The 19,885-nt window shown below is 40.3% G+C and overlaps 1 protein-coding gene across 1 annotated transcript in view; it reads left to right on the top strand.

Moving 5' to 3' along the window:
* Positions 1 to 19,885, top strand: part of LANCL3 (LanC like 3) — a 108,314-nt gene that overhangs the window by 1,568 nt on the left and 86,861 nt on the right. The window lies entirely within an intron of this gene.

Raw genomic sequence — 19,885 nt, 5'->3', positions numbered from 1 at the left:
GTTAGGATTGTCGGGGCAGTTTTTCTTAATGAATAGCTTTCCACGGGCTCCTTGAAGTGACTTGGATTTCACAACTATATGTGTGTGTGTGTGTGTGTGTTTTTCTGGATTCACTTTGAACACAGCGCGTGGATATTAGAAGAGAGAGTGCCAGTGTCTGTGGTGCAGGGGGGGAAAAAGTCCTCCAAAGGATCTTAGTAACTAGAACTGAAAGAGAGGCCCTTCATTCATAACCCACTGGAGCCAAATACTGTTTAGGGAGGAAGTGACACATTTAACTTGGCTCCATTTGGGTGAGAGAGGCGTTTGAAGACAAATTAAAGGTACACAGTGTTTTTAAAGTGTAATTAACTTAGATAACCTCTACAGAGGTAGTCTTGATTTTTTTTTTTTAATTTATAGCAGGTGAGGTTAATTCAAGTGAGAAAGATTACCAAAGACTGTGCAGTGTCCTAGCAGGGAAGCAAAGGGTTGTGTGACAAAGTTGTCTTGAAATAGTTCACTCTGCTTCAGAGTCACTGTTACCAGCTAGCAGTTTCCCAAGGGCCTTTCCAGTTGTAGAAAACCTCTGAATAGGCCACCAGGCTATTTACATATCATTTGCATTATAGTTGCATCTGCTCCTCAGACCTTGCAGTCTGGTGGCAGGCGGTTTTCAAATTTGTGGGGATTTCTCCCCCGAGTTGTTTTCCTTACGCATGCTGCTTTCCCATTCTATGCTTTTCTCCAGAATGGAATGGCAGAGTGGGAGAACCATGAGGTCATGCGCAAGTGGCAACCGAGCAGAAGGACTCCTTGCCTGAAGACTGGTGGCCCAGGGCCAGTCTGCAGTGCTGATCCACAAAGACATTTCTTAAGACCTCTCTTGTGCCCTGCTGTCAAACTGGATCTATCTTTTTATACTAATCAAGTTGAGGTGCTCTAGCCCCTGCTCCCAGGAGACAGAACAAGCTCTAAGGCTGTTTTTTTTTTTTTTTAAAGCAAAAAAAAAAAAAAAAAAGCTCTTTACCTGAGCAAATCAGCTAGTCTCAGTGGCAGCCTCAGCTGTGGTCATCCAAAAAGTTCAGGCATGAAAGGACAGAGGCTAAGCATGCCAGGCTTGAAGCCCTTTGAGGGGAAAATACAAGTCTTCTGCACCATCCCCACCCCCATGTCCTAGCCTGCAGATGGCTTTGCCCTCTGTAGATGATCCATAAACCTTGATTAAATTGAATTTCGAACTTCTGTCATTTCTCTATGAATAATCTGTCATTCTGCCCTGGGTTTCTTTCCCTCCAATGTCATTTGTATTCACTTTCCTCTGGCAGTGCCCTCGGTTATCACCCTGGTCTAGCTCCTCCCCACCCTACTTGACACGTCTCTGCCACCTAATAAATAGCTGGATGAGTGAATCCCCCTGTACTGGGATTAGTACTCTCAGCTAGCTTCTCACTCCAGCCATTCCATGTACCTCTGAGAAACCAGGCTTCTTATAAACACTTTCCATTATGTCACTGCCCTGCTCAACGTCCTGCAATGGCTCCCTATTTCCCTTTCTCCAGTGGCTGCTCATCTTGCAGTTAAAGCCAAGATCCTTAAAACGGCTGACAAAGCGCCATGTGATCTGACCCCAGCTTACCTACTCTACTTTTTGCTCACTCTGCTTCAACCACATGGGCCTTCTTGCTGTTTCAGGCATTTATTGTCTCAGGGTGTTTGTACTCACTGTTCCCTCTGCTTGGAATACTCTCCCCCTATCTCTTTTTATACTTAGCTCCCTGACCTTGTCTGGGTTATCTCCTCAGTGAGTCCTTCCCTATCCACCCTATTTAAGACTGCCACCTGTCCCCTGACTTAGGTCCTTTTCTTGCTTCATTTAACTTATTTTCTTTATGTCTTCTTCAATTAGAATGTAGCTCCATAAGAGCAGAGGGTTTCCATTTCATTGATGGACTTAAGCATTAAGATTGTACCTGGTACATATGTGGGTTCTCAACTTTCCTTGTTTTGGTTGTGGTGGAAATATTTTCAATGCTTTGCTTCATCACTCAGTTCTAATGGCATCCCATTTACCAGTATTTTCCTTTATGGTGGTGCCTTTGATGTTATGTTTAAAATAATGCTTTCCTGTTTCCATAAGAGCTTAAAAAATCCTTTCCTACTGCCAAGGTATCCGTAAGTATTTGTTGAATGTGTGAATAAATGAACACTACTTTCTTACAAATTTGGCCTCAAAGCAAGCTTAACCACTAGACCAGTGTTTGTTAAACTTTAACATTATAGGCATCACCTGCAGATCATGGTAATAAAATACAGATTCTGTTTCAGCAGACCTGGTATTGGGCCTGAGATTCTGCATTTCTGTCAAGGTGCTGCTGACTGTCCAGGGATCACACTCTGAATAGCAAGGCAGTAATACATTACTGCATGGATTTTGGCATTATACCAGCCCCGTCTATTAAGATGTTGTTTTGTGAAGCTTGTATATTTATTTATAAAGTTGTAGTTTAGAATACCAATTCCTATATCCTACCATACTTTCGTTTTAACAACCCACAAGAGGAATTTCTGTCAGGGCTTTGAAACAGGAAGAGTTGTGCTCCTCCTGGAAATGAATTGAATCTTTTTAAATCTCCAGGATGAGTTGTATAACTGATCATGTTGCTCACTTTATGTTGGCTCCTAGGAAGCATATGGTCAGAATTGTGGTCCACATAGCTTGTGTACAATACCGTATCATGTATTTTCTTATATACTAAAAGTTACATTTGGTTTATCTGTTATTTTTTTTCTTCCTTCATTTACCCTTTTCTGAACTTTCTTACTTACATCTGATTTTATTGTTTGTATTTGTTTAGAAGATTCAGAGATGGAAAAAAGTGTGTGTATGTAGACAGAGAGACATACAGACAGAACCATTCTCTCCAGGTAATATATTTTTTATTAATTTGGCCTTCCTGGAAATACTCCAGGGAAATAGCTTAGAGCAGGGGTCCCCAACCTCCGGGATCTAATGCCTGATGATCTGAGGTGGAGCTGATGTGATAATAATAAAAATAAAGTGCACAGTAAATGTAATGTGCTTGAATCATCCTGAAGCCATCCCCGCCCCCCATCCATGGGAACATTGTCTTCCAGGAAACTGGTCCCTCGTGTCAAAAAGGTTGGGGACTGCTGCCTTAGAGGGTTTGTTAGGCAGACATCCTTAAGAAATGGAGCACTGAAGTCTTAAGAAATCACACTGTAAAAACTAGCATTGGTCTGTTCTGTTTTCTAGATTGGTGGAAATGTAAATGAGAATGGTGGTGGGGTTAAGGGGGAGGCCTGGGGAGCCACAGTTAAAATAATAACTTTTGCTCCTGGGTGACCTTGGACAAATAATTGTAACATCTTGGAGCCTGAATTTCCTCACTTGGAAAATGGACAAATGATAGCTTCCTCCTTCGCTTATTCTGTCATTCACTCTCAGTGAATGTCAGGTTTCTCCGTATGCCCGGAACCTCGCTAGATGCCAGGGTTGAGCAGTGAACAAAAATCAATAGAGTAGCGTTGTCAGAAGTGCTCGGAAGGAAGTAAACAGGAAGTAAGTGCGGGCGGGGTGGGAGCGGGCAGGGTGCTGCCTGGCATACATTAGCGGGGAAGGATTCTCGGTGGAGGTGACGTCCTGGCTCATCACTGAAGCATGAGAATGAAGCAGCTGCCTTAAAAGCAGGCATTCCAGGCTGAGGGGATGGCAAGGACAAAGCCCCCGAGGCAGGAAACTGCTGGGAGATGTCCAAGAAAAGGAAAGTGGTGGCCCGGCTGGAGAAGAGTGAGCAAAGGCTAGAGGGTTAGAGGCCGGGGGGGAGCTGTGAGCAGGGGAAAGGCAGGTCTGGCTGGGAAAGTTATGAGTTGGACATTTGTTTCAGTTGGAAATAGGGCACTGTCTTCATCTGATTCACCTTAAAAAACAATGATACAGATTGGTTTTCTGTATAGACAGCAAATTGAGCAGTATTAAGAAAGGTCACAGGAGGACTTTTTAGAGGGAATCTAAAAACATGTTTCGTGCCAAGGACTCCTTTGTAAATCTGGTAAAACCTCCAGTACCTCTTTTGAGAACGTTTTTAGATGCAGAAAATAAAACACACAGGATTACAAAGAAAGCCAATTATCTTAACATTCAGTTACCAAAACATTTTCAAAACGTGTGATGCACTAGCATATGTACTGCTTGATTAACACATTCAATGCGGTTTTGCAGTGGGGCCTAAGGAGTGATGAGGGGCAGTGATATTTCGAGATGTCTTCAACAACTGCAGTGTGACATGACCGTATCTGTGATTTCTATAGGTGGCAAAGTCATGAGTACTCCTGGTGGTTCGTGGTCTGCATTTGTAATAAAAGGAAATGCCAAGCTGTTTAAATAAGGTTGGAGAAAATAGAGATGTGATTTTCTTTTCTTGGCCAAAGGGGACTGGTCTGGAGGTGACTGCGATGACTCACCCAAGATAAAGTGCCTAGCGTAGTGCTTGGCACAGAGTAGCTGCTTAATGAAATCTATGTTATGCCCCTACTAACAAAAAATCGAAAGTGATTGAGCATCACATAGACAATTATGCCCAAGGAATCTATCTTCCTGCCATGATTAAAGGAAAAAGCCTTTTGCTAGATTGTTCATTGGGTCCTTAGCTCATTCCTAAGCATGTGGTTGGCAGCTAAGTGGGGATGCCCTTAGCTGGATATAATAGAATGTCTGATAGAAAGTGATTTAAATAACGGGAACACTTATGACCTCACTTGACAAGGAGTGTAGAGCTAGGTCATTCCAGGATTGGTTAAGCAACTCAGAAAAATCATCAGAACCCAAGCCATCTCCAACCTTTTTCTCTGCTATTCTGGGTGTGTGAGCTGGGCATGCTACGCTGCTTCAGTCATGTCCAACTCTCTGCGACCCTAAGGACAGGCTCCTCTATCCATGGGATTCTCCAAGCAAGAATACTGGAGTGGGTGGCCATGCCCTCCTCCAGGGGATCTTCATGACCCAGGGATCGAACTGGTGGCTTCTGCACCTCCTGCATTGCAGGCGAATTCTGTACCACTGAGCCACCAGGGAAGCCTTGGTGAACTGTAGCACTCTTCAGGATTGCAAGATGGCTACTGCTTTTCCAAACATTGTGTTCTCATATAACTGAGGCTGGGTTGTGGTTTTTTTTTTTTTTCCTTGAATTTTTTTCTTATTATATGGAACAGTCTGTCCTTAAAGAATTTCCATTCTGCCTCATGGCCCAGCACTTGGTCAGCAACCCAGCACTGACCACTCCTGGTTTCTGGGGAGGCCAGAAAGGCTAGTATTCTTTATTTCCAGCCTCTTATCAGTGGATGCAGATTCTTTCAAGAAAGGAGGAGGAAATGGCTGTTGGGTGGTTACCAAAGTGTCTGCCTTTTGGCTCACTTACCAAGGTCTGTCTCATGACTTCCCACTTCCTTGACTCTTGTCAACAATATTACAGTGAACATGGGGATAAAGATACCTCCTCCAGATCCTGTTTTGATTGTGTTCGGATAAATACCCAGAAGTGGGAATGCTGGATCATATGCTAGTTCTCTTTTTACTTTTTTGAGGAACACCCACACTGCTGTCGGTAGTTGTACCAATTCACGTTACTGCCAACAGTGTACAGGGTTCTCCTTTCTCTGCATCCTCACTAGCACTTTTTGATGATAGCCATTCTGAGAGATGTGAGAATATACCTCATTTTGGTTTTGAGTTGCATTTCCCTGATGGTTAGTGATACAGAATACCTTTTCATCCAACTGCTGGCTGTTTGTATTTCATCTTTAGAGAGATGTCTATGCAGTTCCTCTGCCCATTTTTTAAAATGAGTTGTTTGATTTGTATTTTGTAGGAGTTCTTTATATATTTTGAATTTTAACCTCTTACCAAAATGTGGTTCACAGGTATTTTCTCCTACAGTGTAGGTTGCTTGTTCTTTTTGTTAATTGTTTCTTTTGGCTGTGCAGAAGAATTTTAGTTTGGTGTAGTTCCACTTATTTTTTGCTTTTGTTGCTTGTGCTATTGGTGTTATATCTAGAAAATCATTGCCAAGACCAATGTCAAGGAGCTTTCCCCCTATGCTTTCTTCTAGGAGTTTTACATTTTCAGATCTTGTGTTTAAGTCTTTAATCCATTTCAAGCTAATTTTTGTGAATTGTGTAAGATAGGGGTCCAGTTTCATTTTTCTGCATGTAGTTATCCAGTTTTCTCAATACTGCTTATTATTGAGAATATTCTTTCCCCATTAAGTATTATTGGCTCTCATATCAGATGTTAGTTGACCATATATGTGGGGCTTATATTTATGGGCTCTTGATTCTGTTCCATTGATCTGTTTTTTTTTTTCCATTTATTTTTATTAGTTGGAGGCTAATAACTTTACAATATTGTAGTGGTTTTTGCCATACATTGACATGAATCAGCCATGGATTTACATGTGTTCCCTATCCCGATCCCCCCTCCCGCCTCCCTCCCCATCCCATCCCTCTGGGTCTTCCAAGTGCACCAGCCCTGAGCACCGGTCTCATGCATCCAACCTGGGCTGGTGGTCTGTTTCACCCTTAATAGTATACGTGTTTCAATGCTGTTCTCTCTGAACATCCCACCCTCACCTTCTCCCACAGAGTCTAAAAGTCTGTTCTGTACATCTGTGTCTCTTTTTCTGTTTTGCATATAGGGTTATCATTACCATCTTTTAAAATTCCATATATATGCGTTAGTATACTGTATTGGTCTTTATCTTTCTGGCTTACTTCACTCTGTATAATGGGCTCCAGTTTCATCCATCTCATTAGAACTGATTCAAATGAATTCTTTTTAATGGCTGAGTAATATTCCATGGTGTATATGTACCACAGCTTCCTTATGTCAGTACCATACTGTTTTGATAGTATAACTTTGTAATACAGTTTAAAATCAGGAAGTATGGTGCCTCTAGCTCTGATCTCTTTCTCAAGATTTATTTGGTTCTCTGGGGCCTCTTTTGGTTCTGTATGAATTTTAGGCCTCTGTTTTTCTTTCTGTGAAAAATGACATTAAAATTTTGATAGCAATTGCATTGAATCTATAGATAGCTTTGAGTAGTGGTGGTGGTTAGTCACTCAGTCGTGTCCAACTCTTGCCATCCCATGGACAGTAGCCCACCAGGCTCCTCTGGAGTGGAAGGACATTCCTTCCTTCAGGGGATCTTCCCAACCCAGGAATCAAACCCAGGTCTCCTACATTGCAGGCAGATTCTGTGGCTCAGACGGTAAAGCGTCTGTCTGCAATTCAGGAGACCTGGGTTCAATCCCTGGGTTGGGAAGATCCTCTGGAGAAGGAAATGGCAACCCACTCCAGTACTGTTGCCTGGAAAATCCCATGGACCATGGAGCCTTGGTAGGCTACCGTTCATGGGAAGATCCTCTGGAGAAGGAAATGGAAACCCACTCCAGTACTCTTGCCTGGAAAATCCCATGGACCATGCAGCCTGGTAGGCTACCGTTTATGGGGTTGTAAAGAGTCAGGCATGACTGAGCAACTTCACTTTTCTCTACCATCTGAGCCACCAAGCCCTTAGCAGTATGAACATCTTAATACTATCAATCCTTCTGATCCATGAACACAGAATGTCTTTCCATTTATTTATCTTTAATTTCTTTCATCAAAGTCTTACAGTTTTCAGTGTACAAATTTTTCACCTTCTTTGTTAAACTTACTCTTAAGTATTTTATTTTTGATGCTATTATAGTGGGATTTCTTTATTTTTCCAATAGTTTATTGTTTTCTTAGCATATAGAATCACAACTGATTTTTGTATGTTGATATTATAACTGCAACTTTACTGAATTACTAGTTCCATCAATTTTTTGGTAGAGTCTTGAGAATTTTCTGTATGTAAGATTATATCATCTGCAAACAAAGTTTTACTTCTTCCTTTCTGATCTGGACATCTTTTATTTCTTTTTATTGCCTGACTGCTTTGGCTAAAACTTCAGTAGTATGTTGAATAAGAGTGAGAGTGGGCAGCCTTGTCTTGTTCCTGATCTTAGAGTAAAAGTTTTCAACCTTTTACCACTGAGTATGATGTTAGCTGTGGGCTTGTCATATATGGCATTTATTATGTTGAGGTATATCCCTTTTATACCCAATTTGTTCACTTTTTATCATGAAAGGATGTTGAATTTTGTCAAATTCTTTATCTGCATCTATTGAGACAGTCATGATTTTTATCTTTCACTATATTAATGTGAGGGAGTCCCTGGTGACTCAGATGGTAAAGAATCTTCCTGCAGTGAAGGAGACCCGGGTTCGAACCCTGGGTCAGAAAGATCCCCTGGAGAAGGGAATAGCAACTCACTCTAGTATTCTTGCTGGAGAATTCCCTGGACAGAAGAACCTAGCAGGCTATAGTCCATGGGGTCTCAAAGAGTCAGACAAGACTGACCAACTAACACTTCCACTTCCATATTAATGTGATGTATCACATTTTTAAAGGAAAACTTTTTTTTTTTTACTCCTTCCATCACTTATTGAACAGACTTTGTGGCATACAGTATCCTTTGTACTATGTATACATTTTTATTTTCATTTTTTCAACTGTACTGAGATATAATTGACAAAATTGTAAGATATTTAAAGTGTGCATTGTGGTGGTTTGATGTATGTATACTTTGTAAAAGAATTCTCACCATATAATTAATTAACACATCCATCACCTCACATATTTGCATAAGTTGAACCATCCTTATATCTCAAGGATTAAGTCCTTGGGTATGATCCCATTAATGTGCTCTTGAATTCAGTTTGCTAGTATTTTGTTATAATTTTACATTTATGTTCATCAGGAATATTGGCCTATAGTATTATTTTCTTGTAATGTCCTCTTCTGACTTTAGTATGAGAGTAGTTCTGGCCTCATAAAATGAAGTTGGAAGTGGCCCCTCCTCTTCTTTTGGAAGAGTTTGGGAAGGACTGACACTAATTTTTCTTTCAATGTTTGGTAGTATTCTCTAGTGAAACCATCTGGTCCTGGACTTTCCTTTGTTGGGAGATGTTTTATTAGTGATTCAGTATCCTTACTCATTATTGGTTTCTTTAGATTTCTGCTTCATCATGATTCAATCTTGGTAAGTTGCATGTTTTTAGGAATTTATCAATTTCTTCTAGGTTGTCCAACTTATTGGCATATAATTAATTGTTCATAGTAGTCTCTTAAGATATTTTGTATTTCCATGGTATCATTTTTAATGTCCCCTCTTTAGTTTCTGATTTTGAGTTTTCTTTTAGTCTTAGTCTAGCTAAAGTTGGTCAATTTTGACATTTCAGAGAACCAATTCTTAATTTCACTGATTGTTTTCTCCTGTATTCCTGTTCTCCATTTCATTTACTTTGGCCCTAATGTTTGTTTATAATTTCCTTTTTTCTGCCAACTTTAGGCCTAGGTTCCCAGCCTGCCCCCCCCCCCCCCCCCCCAGTTCCTGAAGGTATAAATGTTAGATTGAGAGTTTTTCCCCCCAAGTTTTTCTTTAAAATTATTACTGTCATACAGGGTAAACACAAACAGTGAGAGGATCCAGGAAGATATACAGGCATATTTCAAAGATACTGTGGATTCAGTTCCAAACCACTGGAATAAAGTGAGTATCTCAATAAAGCAACTCACATGAATATTTTGATTTCCCAGTGCAGATAAGTTACATTTACACTTATACTTTAGTCTGTTAAGTATGTAATCATTATGTCTAAAAAAACAAAGTGCACACCTTAATTAAAAAATACTTTATTTCTAAAAAATGCTAACCCTCTCAAGCCTTCCATTAGTGAGTCGTGGTACTAACATCAAAGATCACTGATCACAGACCATCATAACAAATAAAATAATAATGAAAAAGTCTGAAATGTTGGGAGAATTACCAAAATGTGACTCAGAGACAGAGTGAACAAATGCTGTTGGAAAAATGACTCTGATTTGCTCGACACAGTGTTGCCACAAACCTTCAATTGGTAAAATAATAAATAAAAATGGAATGTCTATGAAGCACAATAAAGCAGAGAGCATAAAACCAAGGTATGCTTGTTTTAAAAAGTCCTCTTTGAACATAAAACATTTTCTTTTTAAGGAATATTCTGGTTATGTAAACTACCTGTATTTTTGCCCATTTATGTGATATTGTGTGTGTGTGTGTGTGTGTGTGTGCATATATATGTGACATACCTTGTTTTCATATGTGCCTTCCCTGGGAGCTGGTAAAGAATCTGCCTGCAATGCATGAGACCCCAGTTCGATTCCTGGGTCGGGAAGTTCCCCTGGAGAAGGGCCAGGCTCCCCACTCCAGTATTGTTGGGCTTCCCTGGTGGCTCAGACAGTAAACAATCCTCCTGCAATGCAGGAGACCTGGGTTCGATCCCTGGGTTGGGAACATCCCCTGGAGGAGGGCATGGCAACCCACTCCTGTATTCTTGCTTGGAGAAGCCCTAAGGACAGAGGAGCCTGGTGGTCTCTAGTACATGGGGTCTCAAAAAGTCGGACACAACGGAGCGACTCAGCACAGCACAGCATAGACAGGTCTCATTCTTTATGCTGTTTTGATCTAATGGCTACACCACAATTTAACCATTACAGACATTAAGTTGATTCAATTTTTTTTCCTTTTTTGCTATCAGAATTAATGCTGTAAAGTATACGCAGTAATACATATAATGTACATATATATGACATTTACATGTAATATATACATAAATGTGTCTGTATATGTCTCTTTGCCTTCTGTTACAAGTATATATGTAGGATAAATTTTTAAAACCCAATTGCTGAGTCAAAGTTTATAGCTGTTTTTCCCTCAGTGGAGATTATCAAGCTGCTATCCAGAAAGGTTACATCAATTTCCATTCCCTCCACGAGCATTCGGGGGTGCCTGCATTCCCACATTATTGTCAATACTCGGTTTCATCAGACTTTTTAATATATGACAGACTGATGGGTAAAAAAAAAAAAAATGAAGATGGAGATTTCTTGGATAGAAAATGTGTCCCCTTATCTTTTCATTCAGTACTCACTGAACAAAATGCATATACAGGATTTCACCCAGTCTGACTCTGAGTGGTCCCTGGTTTGTAAGCAGAGGTGTGTTGTGCATTGCACAAGTAAACCCGGCAGTTTGGCTTGAAATGACAGCAGGTTGGGGAAGCTGGATTTTTGTAAGCTGAGTCCTGTTCATAATTGCTCGATTATAGATGTATCAGGCAATGGGGCACTTCCGTGGGCTGTAGCTTGGATCCTTTGTTACTCTTGATCCAGAACCCTGTGATGGCTAAAAGGACATAAGAACTAGCACTACTGGATCACTTAGTGTCCACCCTGTCATGAGCCCTTTCCATATATTATGTCATTTAGTACCAATACTTATGACTAGGCACCAGTATTATCTTCCTCCTCCCCAGTGAGGGAACTGAGGCACAGAGAGGCTGTGGGACTTGTTCCAGGTTCCACAGCTAGGCAGCGGCAGAGGTGGCGTTCCAGCCAACACAGGCGGGTCACCAAATCTGTGCTTTCAATGAGCGCTCTTCATACTTCAATGTGCACTCAGATCTCCTGACGATCCTGTTAAAAATCAGGTTTTGATTCAGCAGATCTGGGGTGAGGCCCAAGACACTGTATCTCAACAAGCTCCCAGATGCTGCTGCTGCTGATTCATTGAACAGATTTGAGTAAAAACCTTGAAATCACTAATTTTTTGTCAATTTTATGGGATTGCCTGTCAACAGATTTCACTGATCCCTAACCCCCACCCCCCTGCCGCCCGCCATTTCATGATGTTCATCAGTTGGCCTTTTTACTGAAAATAACTTCTTCCACAAATGCCAGAATATCAGCTCTCCAATTCGTAGGTGCTGCTGAAGGACTTTTTGCAGGTTTAAGGACTCTGTTAACATCTATGAGTGAATGTGTGGATTTCCTTTTCTTCTGATAAATGTAATTTTACCCTCTATATACAAAGATGTTTTCTTTTTTAGAATTCCTTTAAAGGCCCAAATAGACCATGTTCCAGCAGTTTTAAATGATTTCATAATAAGAGACACTATCATTCCCACACCAGATTGAAAACATGATGCTCTGATCACTTTTCAGGGCATGAATGGAACCACTCCTGTTTTAGAATCATTCAGTTAAATTTACCAATCTGACGTAAAGGAGTGTTGCCCCAACTCTAAATTAAATGGAAGATGCTTAGACATTTTGGTTTTTTTCTGATACAATGATTTAACACTCAGAATAAACTTGATTTCCTTAGAGATAACTTATCCCTTTTAATTAGTCCACTAGTATACATTCCACTAAAAACTAAACTTATTACTTGTAATTATTTGGAGAGCATGGTTCATAATTTTCTTATTACTGAATAAATAAATTGGGAAAATGTGCATAATAAAAATTCTTTTAAATGTTCTGAATTATTTGTTTTGCCAGTAACCTGACCTCCCAGTGTTCCATAGGAAGGTGGTTTTAATGGAACTGCGCTGTATTTATGACTTCTGAATGTGAAAATGACAGATTGTATTAATTTCTTATTAATTTGGCTAATTTTCTTTTCTCTGGTTAATGAAAGATGTTTGTCTCTTGACTGGCTCCTACACAAGGCACAGTAGATTTCCTCTGTGTAGCGGAGGTAGAGCATCCTTTAATATCCCCATGTGGAGATGGTCTCTTGGTAAACTGGCCAGCAGTCCATGATGTGTCCAAATAAGTGTTTCTCTTCAAGATTCACTTTTACTGATTACTCTCTACATTCACTAATTAAGTACAGTGCCTTGGATGTTGGTTTGAGTCAAAGAAAAACATGTTGTTCTCATGCATTATTTACATATATCTATGTACCTCTTATCTTTTCCTAGTTATTTTCTTTATGGATTTAGTTACTAAGGAAACCTACCAAGTTAACAGCCTCATTATTTCTGGGGTGCTAGCCACTTGAACAAATGGAATTTTCAAGAAGTCATTTGATCCATTCTTTCTTTTAGCAAGCTGAACAAAGAAGTGTTTTGTGTAAGGTCACATTTCCTTTTCTGAACAGCTTTACCCATTCAACAACCCAGACAAATGAACGCCTTTGACACATTGAAGTGTGAGCATTGCTACCTGGGCCATAAAGAAGCTGGTTCTCAGATGAGAGGCAGTCATACAAGCTTCATGGCTGAGAACATCATCTAAATGAGAGGTGGCAAAACAAATATTGGTCATAGCATTATGTGCAGCTAGCTGTTACTGTGCCCATCTGCTGGCTCCATTGCTTTGCATGGAATGGATTCCTCATGCTCAGTGGTGTATTGAAATCTGGTGTCCATGGCAACCGAAGCATCACCAATCCAAAGCGAGCACTGTGGGGACCAGCTGAATCTCCACTCCTACAATGACTTTAGAAGGGAGCCACATCCCTAACAGACTTTACAGCTCTCTAAGGCTGAAGAGTTCCAGTGATCCACCAGAAAGGAAGTATTGTTCTCATGCACAGTTCCGTAACATAATTTTGCTATTTAAAATGTTTCTTCTTTCCTTGTGAGGCAAAGAGAATTGCATGAGTTATCACCCATTGCAGCTGTTGAAATAGGTTAGCATCTCAATGAAGGCATTAAAAGATGATGGTTAAGAACAGGGCTTTCAGAGTCCCATAGCCTTGGTGTTGAATCGTGGCTCCATCCTGGTTGACCTTAGCCAGGTTACTTTAGCATCTTTAAAGTTTGATTTCCTCACCTGCAAAAGGTAAGGTGAGCACCCCCTTTTTAGGTGTGGTAGGAAGATCCACTGAGAATGTGTGTGTAACATGCTTAGCAGAGGGGTCTGCTAGGCACATAGTAAAGACTCTGTATAAGTCGGTCCTTGTTTTATTAGTATTCTGAATATTGTCATTAATGTGAACTGAGACCCTCTGTGGACTAAATGATACAGGTGTGTTTTAGGGGGAAGTTTAGCCCATCTAATATTTCCTGTGGTGGTATTCAGAGCTGCTATCCCCCTGATCACAACAGCAAAGCTTTGAGATCTTCAAACAGAGGCCATAAAGTGCTGGATGGAAATATTCTTTTCTCTGCCACACTGGAGATTAAGCTGAGCTGCTCAGAGAGATTATGTGTCAAAGTAAATTGAGTGGCTGGTCATCACCCCTGGAACCCGAACCTGTTCAAGTTACCCTCTGCACTTTGATTCCTCCAGGAAAAGGGTGTTCTTTTCTCTTTTTGCTAAGTTCAGGCTTTTTTAAGACTTAGTCTAGGAATTGGTTTTCCTGTGTCTGATTTATGCTTCTCAGAGTAAATCACCTAATTGAATTTATCAGCAGTGATTTGCTATGCAGGTGATGTTGGGATGTTTGTTTTTTTGCTCTCTTCCCCCCAGAATCTGAGGGGGGGAGATTCAAGGAGCTCTTTCCTGCTCTTAAATCCTCATCTTTGCTTCTGAAGATCATTTGCTTGTATGGCACTAATTCAGAATTTCAGGCGAATTTCAGTAGTTGCCTCTCTGGTGAAGTGACAGTTTCAAATGAGTTTTCCTCAGCAAATGTTCCAGATCATGTACAGTCAGTAGCCTGTCTCAGAAAAGGATTAATACAATTAAGGATTCTTCCAAGTGTTTCTTCAGCTTCTCAGCCCAGAAATTATGTTTTTCTTGCATTAGTGAACTTTTTTTTTTTTTTGCATTAGTGAACTTTTCTATTTGCATTTCAAGGCTGTGTCATACGTATAGACTCACTGTCAGTTTTACAAACTTAAATCTACTCTTTAGCTCCTATTCATACTCATTTATGACATGATCTTGACATTTATAACAACACTACTCTGATAGTAATGGAGTAGCAAATGGCAACCCACTCCAGTATTCTTGCCTGGACAACCCCATGAACAGAGAAGCCTGACAGGCTACAGTCCATGGAGTCACAAAGAGTCAGGTATGCCTGAGTAACTGAGCACATACTCTAGTAGTAAAGGCATCATTATGACTTCTTCTTATCCCTAATAATTGAGTTGTCATGTATATCCATTCAGTCATTTCAGTCGCTCAGTCATGTCTGACTCTTTGTGACCCCATGGACTGCAGCATGCCAGGCTTCCCTGTCTATCACCGACTCCTGGAGCTTGCTCAAACTCATGTCCATTGATTTGGTGATGCCATCCAACCATCTTATCCTCTGTCATCCCCTTCTTCTGCCTTCAATCTTTCCCAACATCAGAGTCTTTGCCAGTGAGTCAGTTCATCGCATCAGGTGGCCAAAGTATTGGAGTTTCAGCTTCAGCATCAGTCCTTCCAATGAATATTCAGGACTGATTTCCTTTAGGATGGACTAGTTTGTTCTCCTTGCAGCCCAGGGGACTCTCAAGAGTCTTCTCCAACACCACAGTTCAAAAGCATCAATTCTTCGGCCTCAGCTTTCTTTATAGTCTAACTCTCACATCCATACATGACCACTGGAAAAACCATAGCTTTGATTAGACAGACCTTTGTCAGTAAAGTAATGTCTTTGTTTTTTAATATGCTGTCTAGGTTGGTCATAACTTTTCTTCCAAGGAGCAAGCATCTTTTAATTTCATGGCTGTAGTCACCATCTGCAGTGATTTTGGAACCCAAGGAAATAAAGTATATCCATTAGTTCTACCTAAAATCTCCAATACCCCAACAGCTGTCTCTAGGTCTGTGGCCTTCGTCTCCATGGGGGTCCATAATATCTTTCCCAGATCTGTGGCCTTAGGTCAGTGTTTCTCACACTTAAACGTTTATGAGAATCCCTTGGAGGACTTGTTCCAGCCCCAGAGTTTCTGATTCAATGGTTCTGGAGTCAGACCCGAGACTTTGCACTGTGAACAAGTTTCCACTGATGCTGCTGCTTGTCTGGAGACTACATTTTTAGAACCACTGCCTTATATTATACCCCTAACCTTGGCCAGACATTTCTGAAATGTGGGAACTGGGTGAAGGCTATATGGTGGTAGTACCACAAACTTACCACTACCACCACCAGAAAATAACTTGAAAGATAGGACTGACTCTATGACAGGTACTGTGATGAACATATTATATCCATTTCAGGGGAGAATACTGGGACTTAGGTTCAGGAACTTGCCTGACGTCACACAGCTGGGCAAGTAATTGAACCCACGTCTTCCTGATTACAGAGCTGCTTCTAGAGATTTAAGTCAGATAAGACTTATGCATGTTTTTCTACTTAAGTATTCATGGCTGACAGGAGAGTGAGTTGTACCCCAAGACACCTGGAATGATAGTTTGAACTCGACTCTCTGAACTTTAAGGTGTTTTTGAAGTTTAACTTAAGAGTGAATAAAAATGGTGGTACAGGAGAGTGCTCTGCATGGATTCTGAAGTTCCAGAAGCCAGTTAGTCCCAGCTTCAGCTTTGTCAGTTGCAACTTTGTAGGTCCTTTCACAAATCTGAGCAACTAGGTGATACTCTTAGGCTAGGCTCTCCAGAAGTTGCCTCTGAGGTGTGGATATACTTCATTCAGGAAGGACTCTCAGAGAAACCAGTATAGGAGTAGGACAAACAGTGAAGGGTGGGAAGCCAAGCAAAGGTGTGATTTTTAGGCTGAGTTAGAGCTTCCATCTCATTCTTTAAAGAACCCCAAAGGGCAGATAGCATCTCATAGTTTGTCCTGACTTGAGTCACGCACTCCAACCAGTATTTCACTAATAGATGGAGGTGTAATCTTCCCAGTACTTCCAGGCTTCTGGAACTGTGGGGCAAATGTGCAAAACAGAACTTGCTAGATTTAAGGGATCCCCTCCCCAGGAATGTTGGATAGAAAAAGAAGAAAGAAAAGATTCTAAAGGCTTCTAAGAAGAAAAATAAAACTGCTTCCTTAAAAGGATTTGCTCTGGACTTTCAGTAGCAACTTTTAAGCTACTGGACAGTGGAGCGAGGCCTCCTAAGTTCACAGAGAAAATCATCAACTAGAATTCTGTAGCAGCCAAAAGTATGAATCAACTGTGAGAGGAGAAAAAAAAATCTTTGCAAGTTCTCAAAAAAAAAAAAAAAAACCGCATTTTTTTTTTCTTTCAAAAATGTAAGGCATAGGTAATTTTGCTTCACAGAATGTGTTTAAACAACTTACAGACCAGACGTTCCAAATGAACCAACCACTGTCTGGAACACTGCAGGAGCTGGTAAAACATTTTTGAGGGAGGTCCATGGTGTTGGTGGAATGAACTGAGAAATAGGGAAGTATGACATTTCAAAACCTGGAGCTCCAGTGCAGATGAGATCAGAAAACTTCAAGAGTGATGGTAAAGGACAGCCCAGGATGGCAGCTGGGTATCAAGTTTTGAAGGAAGCCTAAGTACTGAAGCAGAGCTACAGCCAGGATGATGCTAAGAGAAAAATAATAAAATAGGTGAATTACCTGATGTGCTTGGCTGTACCTAGAGGAGTTATGCAAGTTTGTCGGAAAGTTGAGGTGCGAATTTGGTATAGACAAAGTAGAAAACCAAACAATATAGAAAGAAAAGGAAGTTATCTTGCAGGGGGAAGTAGAGGAAGAAAGGAAATAGTAATCATTGAACATGATTTTGCTTAATGAATATTGATTTAACCTGATACTGTTTTGGTAAAAAAAAAATGATACAATTATCTTGGGTGTTTGGGAAAGGAAATGTGTGGAGAGATTATAAGAGAGCTAAGTCTTCATCTTCTATATTAGGAGATGAATAGATAACACCTTTAATGGAAAAGATAAGAAATAGCTGTATAAGCATGTCATCTAATATGAAGATGAATAGCTTAAAAAAAAGGCAAAAAAATATTTTCAGCTTTTGCTGTGGATGAGGAGGGGAGGGACAGGAGCTTGATGTTATTTTAAGGAACGCGTCACTTTTTAAGTTATATACATGTATTGGGTTGACCAGAAAGCTCATTTGGGTTTTCCCATAATATGTTATGGAAATGCCTGAACAAACTTTTTGATCAACCCAGTATATCTTTGAGAAATATAAATACCAAGAACATAAGAGCTATTTTTCTTAATCTCACCTGTGCTTTTTAGCTGTGATTTCACCATATTCTCTTCTTCATAGTCTTATTCCTGCTTAGTGATTAATGAATGTTCTTAGAGAACATCTATGGAATATTACCTAATGATAGAAATAATGTCATTTATAGATAAATTTTGTCAGCATATTTCCTCATCAAAAACATGGCTTGATACATTCCTTATATTCTAATAAGTAATACTAAATTAGGATTTAATGGCATTTTATTAGTTTGGCCGAACAGCTCTGTGTCATTTAAAATCTTCATATGGTTTAATTTAAATAGTTGTGCCTTTTAAAAGATTGAGTAAAATAATGAGAATCAGAGCTATATTTATTAAACTTCTACCCAGAAAGGAGGGCAGATTCCAGTTAAAATAATTAAAAGTAAAAAGATCAAAGATTAGAATACAGTGAAGATTGGTGGAATCATGTATATAAAGCAGAATAAGAATATTTTTTTTTTCATGGCAGTGGCTCTAAGATGCTCCAAGATTCTATAATGCTTCCAAGTCATTGCAACCAATGGTAACTAATAATTATATAGCACATTAAGTCAACTAACTACTTGTTACATAAGCTGTCTCATTTAATTCTCACAATCTCTCTTCAAGTTAGATATTATTACTGCTACATTTTCAGAACAGAAAATAGAAAACATTGCAAAAAGGTTGAGTAACTTCCCCAAGGATGTAGGGTTGAGAAGTAGGATAATCATAACATTTATCGCCCAAGCAGGATACTTTTGGTAGGAACCAGCCAGTTAAGATTCTAAGAGAGAGAAACCAAGACTTACCTGTGGGATTTATGATCCCCAATTGATAAGGGATTGAATCTAATCTAGAATTCAGGTTCTTCTGCAAACTTGTGCTCTTTCTGCTGCCTTGGGCTGGTGGTACCCTTTGTTGTTCAGTTGCTCAGTTTTGTCTGACTCTGTGACCCCATGGACTGTGGCACACCAGGCTTCCCTGTCCTTCACCATCTCCTGGAGCTTGCTCAAACTCATGTCCATAGAGTCAGTGATGCCATCCAACCATCTCATCCTTTTTCACCCCTTTCTCCCCCTGCCCTCAATCTTTCGCAGCATTAGGGTCTTTTCAATGAGTCAGCTCTTTGCATCAGGTGAAAGTAAAAAGTGAAGTATTAGGTGCTCAGTCATGTCTGACTCTTTGTGACCCCATGGACTATAGCCTGCCAGGCTTCTCTGTCCTTGAAATTCTCCAGGCAAGAACTCTGGAGTGGGTTGCCATTTCCTTCTCCAGGGGATCTTCCCAACTGAGGGATTGAACCCAGGTCTCCTGCATTGCAGGAAAATTTTTTACAGCCAAAGTATTGGAGCTTCAGCATCAGTCCTTCCAATGAATGTTCAATCCTTTAGGATTGACTGGCTTTGATCTCTTTGCTGTACAAGGGTGGTACCCTTCATGTTAAACGAAATTCCCCATTCCCTAAATATGCCAATAAATGTTAACTGATGAATGGCAAATAGTTGTTTCTGTTCATTAAGAGAACCCTTGAGGCAGTGGGTACAGTGTCTGCATATCCATTCTGGAGTTTCAGGACCGAATCCGTTGCTGACTCTCACCCAAGATGCCACTCAGTAGCCTGAAAACTCAAAGAGAGGAAATGTCTGGAAGGCATTCAGACACAGGTTACAAGTTCCCAAATAGAACATGATAGAAGAAAGAATTGGAGACAAGCATGGACAATTAAGTGTGAGGATGGAAGTGGATGGCCGACTGTGAGAGGAAGAATCCTTAGCAGGAAGTGCCTAACACCACGTTTGTTCCCCGAGTTTCTTTTGTTACTTTTCTCACAAGTCTTTTTTCTCAATCAATCCCTAGGCACTTCTGACTGCCCTTT

Source organism: Cervus canadensis, chromosome X (genome assembly GCF_019320065.1).
Source record: "Cervus canadensis isolate Bull #8, Minnesota chromosome X, ASM1932006v1, whole genome shotgun sequence".
Lineage (NCBI taxonomy): Eukaryota > Metazoa > Chordata > Mammalia > Artiodactyla > Cervidae > Cervus > Cervus canadensis.
The sequence above is the reverse complement of the archived record's forward strand: the minus strand, read 5'-3'. Positions and strand labels throughout refer to the sequence as shown.